The following is a 7,908-nucleotide window of genomic DNA, read 5'->3' on the forward strand; positions in this document are numbered from 1 at the left end:
CCTGGGGGCGGGAGGAGATAGGATCCCATAGTTGGGAACGTTGGATTTGTCAGAGCAGTTGTGAAGGCTTGCTGTGTGCTGTTGCCTGACAGCATCACTCTATGGGTGGCTGAGACAGGACCATAAGTCAGGGCTGTCTACACACAGCTCTGTGTATTTTTGTCACTGCAGAATGGAGTCTTAGGGACATGGCTAGCCACTTAAAAGTCATGATGGTAGTTCAGTACTTGTTGGTACAGGCCACTGAGTGGTATATTTATAGACCAAGGAGATATGGTCTTGAATTCTGGGCACCCCTCGTTTTCTGTGTGGCATGGACATCATAGAAGGGAGGTGCAAATGGAATTCTAGGCTTCCATCAGAAAGAATGATACTGCCCCATTCGTAAGGAAATGGAAAGAGTTGGAAAAAATTATACTAAGCGAAGTAAGCCAGACCCAAAGAAACATAGAATATGCCTATAAATATACAAGGAAAGCCAATGGGTAGTAAAAGAAAAAAAATATACATTTCACACCTGTAATCCTAGCTACTCAGGAGGCTGAGATCTGAGGATCACAGTTCAAAGCCAGCCCTGGCAGGAAAGGCCATGAGACTCATCTCCAATAAAGTACTCGGAAAACCAGAAGTGGTGCTGTGGCTCAAGCAGTAGAGTGCTCACCTTGAGCTGAAGAGCTCAGAGACAACGCCCAGGTCCAGAGTTCAAGCCCTAATACTGAAAAAAAGGGATATATATATATATATATATATATATATATATATATATATGGACATTATAAATTAAACAAGACTCTAAACATTCACACAGTGAGATCAACAGAGGATATTCTTAGGAGAGGATCACAAGGGATCAATAGCTATGTGCATAAGACCATATAAAATAACACTTATCAAAATGATCTCCAAGAAATGGAAACGAGTTGGTTTTTCTTTAATTTTACTTCTCATGATTTTTTTTTTTCTGTTTTCCTCCTTTTTTGTTTTATTTCTGTACCTTTTGTCTTATATGTTTATCTGATTTGGGGAGGGGAAGGGGAAGCACAGAAATGGTTGGAACCAAGAGTGAACAAATTCAGCAGTGACGCTCACTAGACACTATGTTGGAAATGAACTATACGACTTGAGGGGGAGAGGGATTGGAAGGGAAAAAAACTGGGAGAAAATGAGGGAAGAGGTGACACTGATCAAAAAGAAATGTACAAATTACCTGACTTATGTAACTGTAACCCCTCTGCATATTATCTTTGGAATAAAAATTTTTTAAAAGATACTTAAAGGATGAGGATATTTTATTGAGTAGTTGGAGGATGGCTGATCAGCCAGGCAACTGATAACATATTAATTAACTTGTAGTAGCAGAAGAGATAAATGCAAATCTCAATCTCTCTCTCTCTCTCTCTGTTTATTTTGTTTTCCAGTCCTAGGAGTTGCACTCAGGGCTTGGACATTATCTCTGAAGTTTTCTGCTACTTGAGCCACGACTCCATTTCTGTGTTTTTGGTGGTTAATTGGATAGGAGTCTCATGGACATTCCTGCCCGGGCTGGCTTTGAACCGCAATCCTCAGATCTCAGCCTCCCGAGTAGCTAGGATGACAGGCGTGAGCCGGCCCCCTGCTTCTCTCAGTGCTTTTCTACACTGGGTAGCTGAGAAAGTGATGGCAGGCCACGGGGAAACGCCCACAGAGGCACCTCAGCTACACGGAGCTGTAAAAGCCAGATGTCAGCACCCTGGAGCGGAAACCGAGGAGCTTCCTGGCACCTCCTGGCAGCTCCTTCATGCCATCTCGGCACCGGGCTTTCCCCTTTGGCCGTGTGCCAGGCACCTCCTCTACCCATCCTCAGAGGAGGCGCAGCACGGCAGGTGCACTGCGCGTCTCTGGTGATCTACCAAGAAACTGCTCTTGTTTGAGTGCCAGCTCCATTTTAAACCACAGAACACTGGCCAGGGGTAGATGTGGTGCTGCTGGTGGTGGGTGAGCCTCTTAATCATGCCAAAAAAAAAAAAGTATGGAAGGTTTGTCTGTGACCATTTGGCTGTCTGTTTGGTTAGTTGATGCTGGGGGTGGGGGAGCAGAATTTCTGCAGACTTCTAGAACTGGAAATCCAGCAGCATCACTTGTGTGACCCTGGACAAGTCAGTCACCTGACCTCTTTGAGTCTCACTTTTTTGCTGCTGTTGTTGTTGTCAGTTACAAGGCTTGAACACATGGCCTGGGCGCTGTCCCTGAGCTTTTTTGCTCAAAGCTAGTGCTCAACCACTTTGAGCTATGGTTAATTGGAGTGATTAATTGGAGAGTCTCATGGGGACTTTTCTGCCCAGGCTGGCTTTGAGCTGTGATCCTCAGATCTCAGCCTCCTGAATAGCGAGGATTACAGGGGAGAGCCACTAGTGCCTGGCGAGGCCTCATTCTTCTCATCTGTAAAGCAGGCACCGTGTTGGGGTGAGGGGTGAATAAAACAGTTCGTGTGACATGTCCTGCACGGTGCCCGAGCTCCGAGCTCTCCTCTTTCCATAGGACTTAATACAATAGCAGTTGCTTCTTCAATGGATGCCCCATTACCTTCAAGCCTGATGGCAGAGGTCAAACCTGCCATGTACTTCAACCCAATGAGGGGTTATGTAGTCCCACTTGGTTTAGTCAGACCCCAGGACAACAGTGCTAATCTTTCCCTTGAGAGGAAGAAACCTTCAGTAGAGTCGTTGCCAACATGGCTTTTTAATTTTTTAGCTAGTTCCTTCAACTCAGAAAGTACCCAAGAGCCCAGCTGCCCAGTGTCGTGATCACAAACTGACCCCAAAGCTGACCACACACAGGAGACGAAGTGCAAAACCTAGCACTCAGCCATGAGAGCTAACCATGAACTCAGAAACTTCAGGGAATGCACGAAAGGCTCTAAAAAAAGTTTCTAATAGCAAGTCAAGCACTGACTTTAACTATACACAGCTCTTTAACACACGGGCATTCATGTTTAGAATCACACACATACACACACTCAAACCACACACACAAAGCACTTTCCCACCCAATACAGGCCTCATTACAGCAATCGCTACCTGACTTTTAACACCAACAGCTTTACACATGAGTCCTCAGAGGTGCCTCATTTTCCCCCATGTCCCCGCAGAGACGAATCACACTCCCCCCCCGGGTGACTCGAGGTGGGTCCCCCTTTCCTTCTGCCAGGTTCTGTCCAGAGATGGCCCACCATCACTGGACAGCCCGCTGGCCCAGGGAAAGGCTGGCAGGAGACAGACTTGCTTACCTTGTTCTGCCTCTGCTCTCTCTGGGTGTGATTCTCCCAGAGCTTTGTTTCTTCTGTGCCCTTACAGCTACCGCTGGAGCTTATATATACCCTACTCCTATGAGCTTTCTGATGGAAACTCAAACTAGAAACCAACTTGTTCCAAGTTGCAACATTAGAAAACTACTCTCAGAACCTTCTGGGGGAATTTCAAGAAGTTCCTTTTTCTCTCCTCTGTCTCTCTGTGTGTGTATCTGCCTCTCTCTCTCTCTCTCTCTCTCTCTCTCTCTCTCTCTCTCTCTTTCCCTCTCTGGCTGTCTGTGTATCAACAACACCAAAGGGAAGGCAGGCATGACTTTGGGGTGGAGATGCTAATTTTGAGTTTACATCATGACCAAAGCTCTTCGAGGTGGTGCTGGGCAGCCTCCTTGGGTTCCACAGATAAAAGAAAAAAAAGGAAGACCAAGGGAAGGTCAGGGCGGAAGCTGGGGGACCCCAGAGGAAAAGCCGTGGGTCTCTTGGTGTGGGAAGAGAGGACCCCCAGAAGACATAGTGCACCTGAGCCCCCCCCCCCCCCAACACGCTTCCACTGAAGTCTGGATTTCAGAAACAACTATCATTTATTTGGATCCAAGCATGCACACACACACACACACACACACACACTCACACACACACACAGAACAGACATGGCCTTGGGAAGCTGACACAAATGCAGGTCAGCACCAATAGATTCCGTGTGTACACCTGCAGAGAGTGCGACAAGCATGCACGCAACCTATGTCACACTCAAGACGCACCCTGCTGGGACCCCCAGACTAGACCCTTGCGTTTGCACGCCTTAGGCAGCAGAATTTAAAGTTGCCACGATGCGTGCACAGGTGGGCAGGATTGGAGATCTCCCACCTCCTATCTGCACAGGGGCAGAAACATTACTTTGTACACACCCCAAGCCGTGCAGTGGCCGGGGCGGGGGGCGGGGGAGGATGGGAGGGGAGGGGAGGGAGAACCTCTACAGTACAGGAAGGGAAGTTCCTAGGGTTTCGGGGGCTAGGTGCTGATTTCCTGGCTAACTACTTTTCTTTCCATGTCAGCAGCGGGGCAGGGGACGGGAAAGTCAGGCCAGAGCTTGGAGCTCCCCAGATGCACACACTTCCTCCCTTCTTCCCGCCTGTGGTCCAGGCCTTGGAGGGCTGGGTGGCCCAGGGGTGGTGTGTGTGTGTGTGTGTGTGTGTGTGTGTGTGTGTGTGTGTGTGTGTGCACTGTGGTCCAGGACATGGCCTCCCACCCCTCCATCTCCCATCCCCCACCCCCATCCCCAAACCGACCACCCCTGACCCCTTTCACCCCCTCCACTTCCAATCACTGACCCCCCCATCCTTCCAACCCTCAGCCCTCATATCCCCATACCCCAACCCGTCTGCCTCTTCCCCATACCCCACCCCTCCTGTGTAGCTAGGATCATAGGCCCCCAGCTTCCTGCGCCTGCTTTGATCTGGTTCCTTTTACCCACGGAGGAGGCCATTCTCAAACTTGACCTGCACATAGACTGTGACAAGAGTGAACTCGGATCAGCCTGTCAGCTTGTGTCACGCCACAGCCTTGAGGACCTTTCCAAACATTTTAATGTTTTTAAAAGTACGTGTGTCTTCTCCTTTATATACAATGTGCACTAGCAGCCCCCAAACAATCCTCAAGAGGACAAAAAGAATGGCTTTGTGGTTAAAAAATTACTTCTTCCAGTTATTTTCAGTTACAGGGGGTGGAGGGTCTCTCTTCCTCAGCTTAACCATCCTATTAACCTGACAGCTCAGTACCCCAGCTGTTTGGCATGAGCCCTTCCTCCCTCATAGAGAGAGCACAGAGAGGTTGAGACTGTGGCTCAGTTTCTCTCAGTCTGGGTCAAGAAGCTCACACTTGTGGACTAGCGTAGGTAAAATGTTCTCAAGATTCCATCTCCACAGAAGAGGTTAGGTGTGATGGCAACATCCATCATGCCAGCGAAGCTGAGAATCGTAAAATAGGGGGATCATGGTCTAGGTACAGCCCTAGGGCAAAAAGCAAGACTCTAATCAAGTGGGGGAAAAGGGGCTGGAAATGCAGCTCTATGGTAGTGCTTGAGACCCAGTACTCAAAAAGGAAAAAAAAAAAAAAAAGAGACGACATTCTAGAACCAGACAGAGATGGGTTCGGTGTTCTTTACTTATTTACGATGTAATGGCACGCATTCATGAGTGGACCATTTCCTTGGGTACAGGTCACCAAGTCACTGCTGAAATGCTGCACTTTCATGGCGGCAATGGGAAAAATAGTGTGTCCTCTCTGGAAGTAGAAGGCTGCTGGCATGAGCTCATCCATCTCTCCACACGTTCTTATCTCCATGCTTCATGTAAGATTCCTAGAGTCAGCTTTGTTCTTCAAGGGACCAAGATGTATTCACCCCTCCCCTCCTCCTCCTCTTCCTCTTCCTCCTCCTTCTCTATGGTGACTCAGATCTCAGTCCTGCCAAGTCATCCTTCCTTTCTTGGTCCATGGCAGAAGGAGGCAAGAGGGTGTTGGCCTGAGTTCTTGCCAGGTTTCATCATTCAAGAGGGCATCTTGGGCCTGCTGGACTGGACCAACTAAGGAGAGGCTCATCTTGCCTGTAAGAGAGAACTGGTCTACCTCCTGTATGAATTTCAGTGGAAGACCGGAAGGGAGTGGGTGTTCCTTAGGCCGTGGGATTGCTGAGCTATCAAAGTGCTCATTGGAAGAAGGAGGGGCGATGGCTGGTGTGCTCTCTATGAGGGCCAGGCCGCATGGGGCATCCTGGGGAGAGGCAGCAGCCTGTCAGGGTCCTCTGAGGGACCCCCGCACTGATGTTCCACCCAACAGACAAGCGACTGGCTACAAGCTGCCCTTGTTAGTACGAACTGAACTCTTAAGCTACCATGGTTAAAGCTCACTTCACCCTGGGACACACTGGGGTCTCCAGCCTTTTCCAAGTGGTCTCTGAGCAGCCTTTTTGCACATGTTGCATTTGCCCAATGAATCACACGGGGACTCCTCAGAGTCTCTGGGATTCATCCAGCGTTGGACGGGAAGGACAGGGAATGTGGGGTCAGAACAATCAACCCCGTAGCTGCATTTAGCCAAGGAAGGGATTCGAAGGAGCGGCTCCTACACCGACTTATCTAATAACACTTTTTAAAAGTGTAGTTTCAGTCTCTAATAAATCTAATGTGTAAGTCATGCTTTAACATCTCGACAATTCTGCTCCGATTGCTGCTGCTAGGGGCTTTCCTGCGGGACGCCAACTTTGAAGTTTTATGAGAAAAATACAAAACAAAGGCAACACACGCAAATATTCAAAAGCTAACTTGATTAATAAGTACTCGCTGGAGATATTCTTTATAAGGCAGAGTACCGTTGCTCAAGAGATGGACAAAAAGTGTAACGACCAAAACTTCTAATAGCCACGGTTCAGAATTTCTGAAAAACAGACTGCAGTTACTAGGATGGTAGAGTCAAGCTTACAGAGGGAGAAAGAGAGAGGAAGGAAGGAAGGAAGGAAGGAAGGAAGGAAGGAAGGAAGGAAGGAAGGAAGGAAGGAAGGAAGGAAGGAAGGAAAGGAGGAAGAGAGGGAGGGAAGGAGGGAAGGAGAGAGGGAGGGAGGGAGGGAGAGAGGGAGGAAGGAAGGAAGGAAAGGAGGAAGGGAGGAAGGGAGGAAGGAAGAGAGGGAGGGAGGGAGGGAGGGAGGTTAAGTACTCATGAGCTCAAGAATATACAAAAACTCGATTTAGTGGCCACAGGTACACTGGTCATTTATTCCAGTAATGTTTTCATGACACCCATGGTCAAATCAAACCAAACCAAAGAAACAATGACAAAAAAACCCCACAATCTAACAGTTAAATAAAGACCACACAATTAAAAAAAAAATCTTTAGGGCTGGGAAGGTGGCTCAGTGGTAGAGTGCTTGCCTTGCATGCGTGAAGCCCTGGGTTGATTCCTCAGCACCACATAAGCAGAAGAAGCCAAAGTGGTGCTGTGGCTCAAGTGGTAGAGCGCTCTCCTTGAGCTGAAGAGCTGAGGGACAGCGCCCAGGCCCAGAGTTCAAGCCCCACAGCTGACAAGAAAATAAAAATAAATATAAAAAATCTTTAGATATCCTAAAACAGTATTTTAGTCACCATTTGGGAAAAAAATACATACATGCACACACGCACACGCACACACACACACACACACACACACACACACACACACACACACACACACATTGAAAGGAAAAGTTGCCACAATTACTTCCCAATGAGATGTGTACGTTGGGCACGAACCAACTCTTCAAACTTTGGAAGTCTCGTAATCATTTGCCTTTTATCCCATTAACGGGAGAATGCATGCGTTTCCACAAATGTACAAATAGCATTGAAAGGAGCACAGTATGATCTCATGCTGACACTCTGAGTGTGTGCAGTGTGCAACAGATGTGCATAGTCTACACTGGCCTTGGCCCATTTGAAATCTGTCACACATCTGTGAACACGTGTTTACAGTGTTAGCCCAGGGCGAGCTCCTATATTCACACTGTGGAATTAAGATTTTGGGGATTCCAGGAAGGAATGTCTTCACTTTTTTGGGAAATTCTATTCTATATGCTCAAAAAATTAATAGAGATAGAT

This window comes from Dipodomys spectabilis, unplaced genomic scaffold (genome assembly GCF_019054845.1).
Source record: "Dipodomys spectabilis isolate Male_0828 unplaced genomic scaffold, ASM1905484v1 ptg000258l, whole genome shotgun sequence".
NCBI lineage: Eukaryota > Metazoa > Chordata > Mammalia > Rodentia > Heteromyidae > Dipodomys > Dipodomys spectabilis.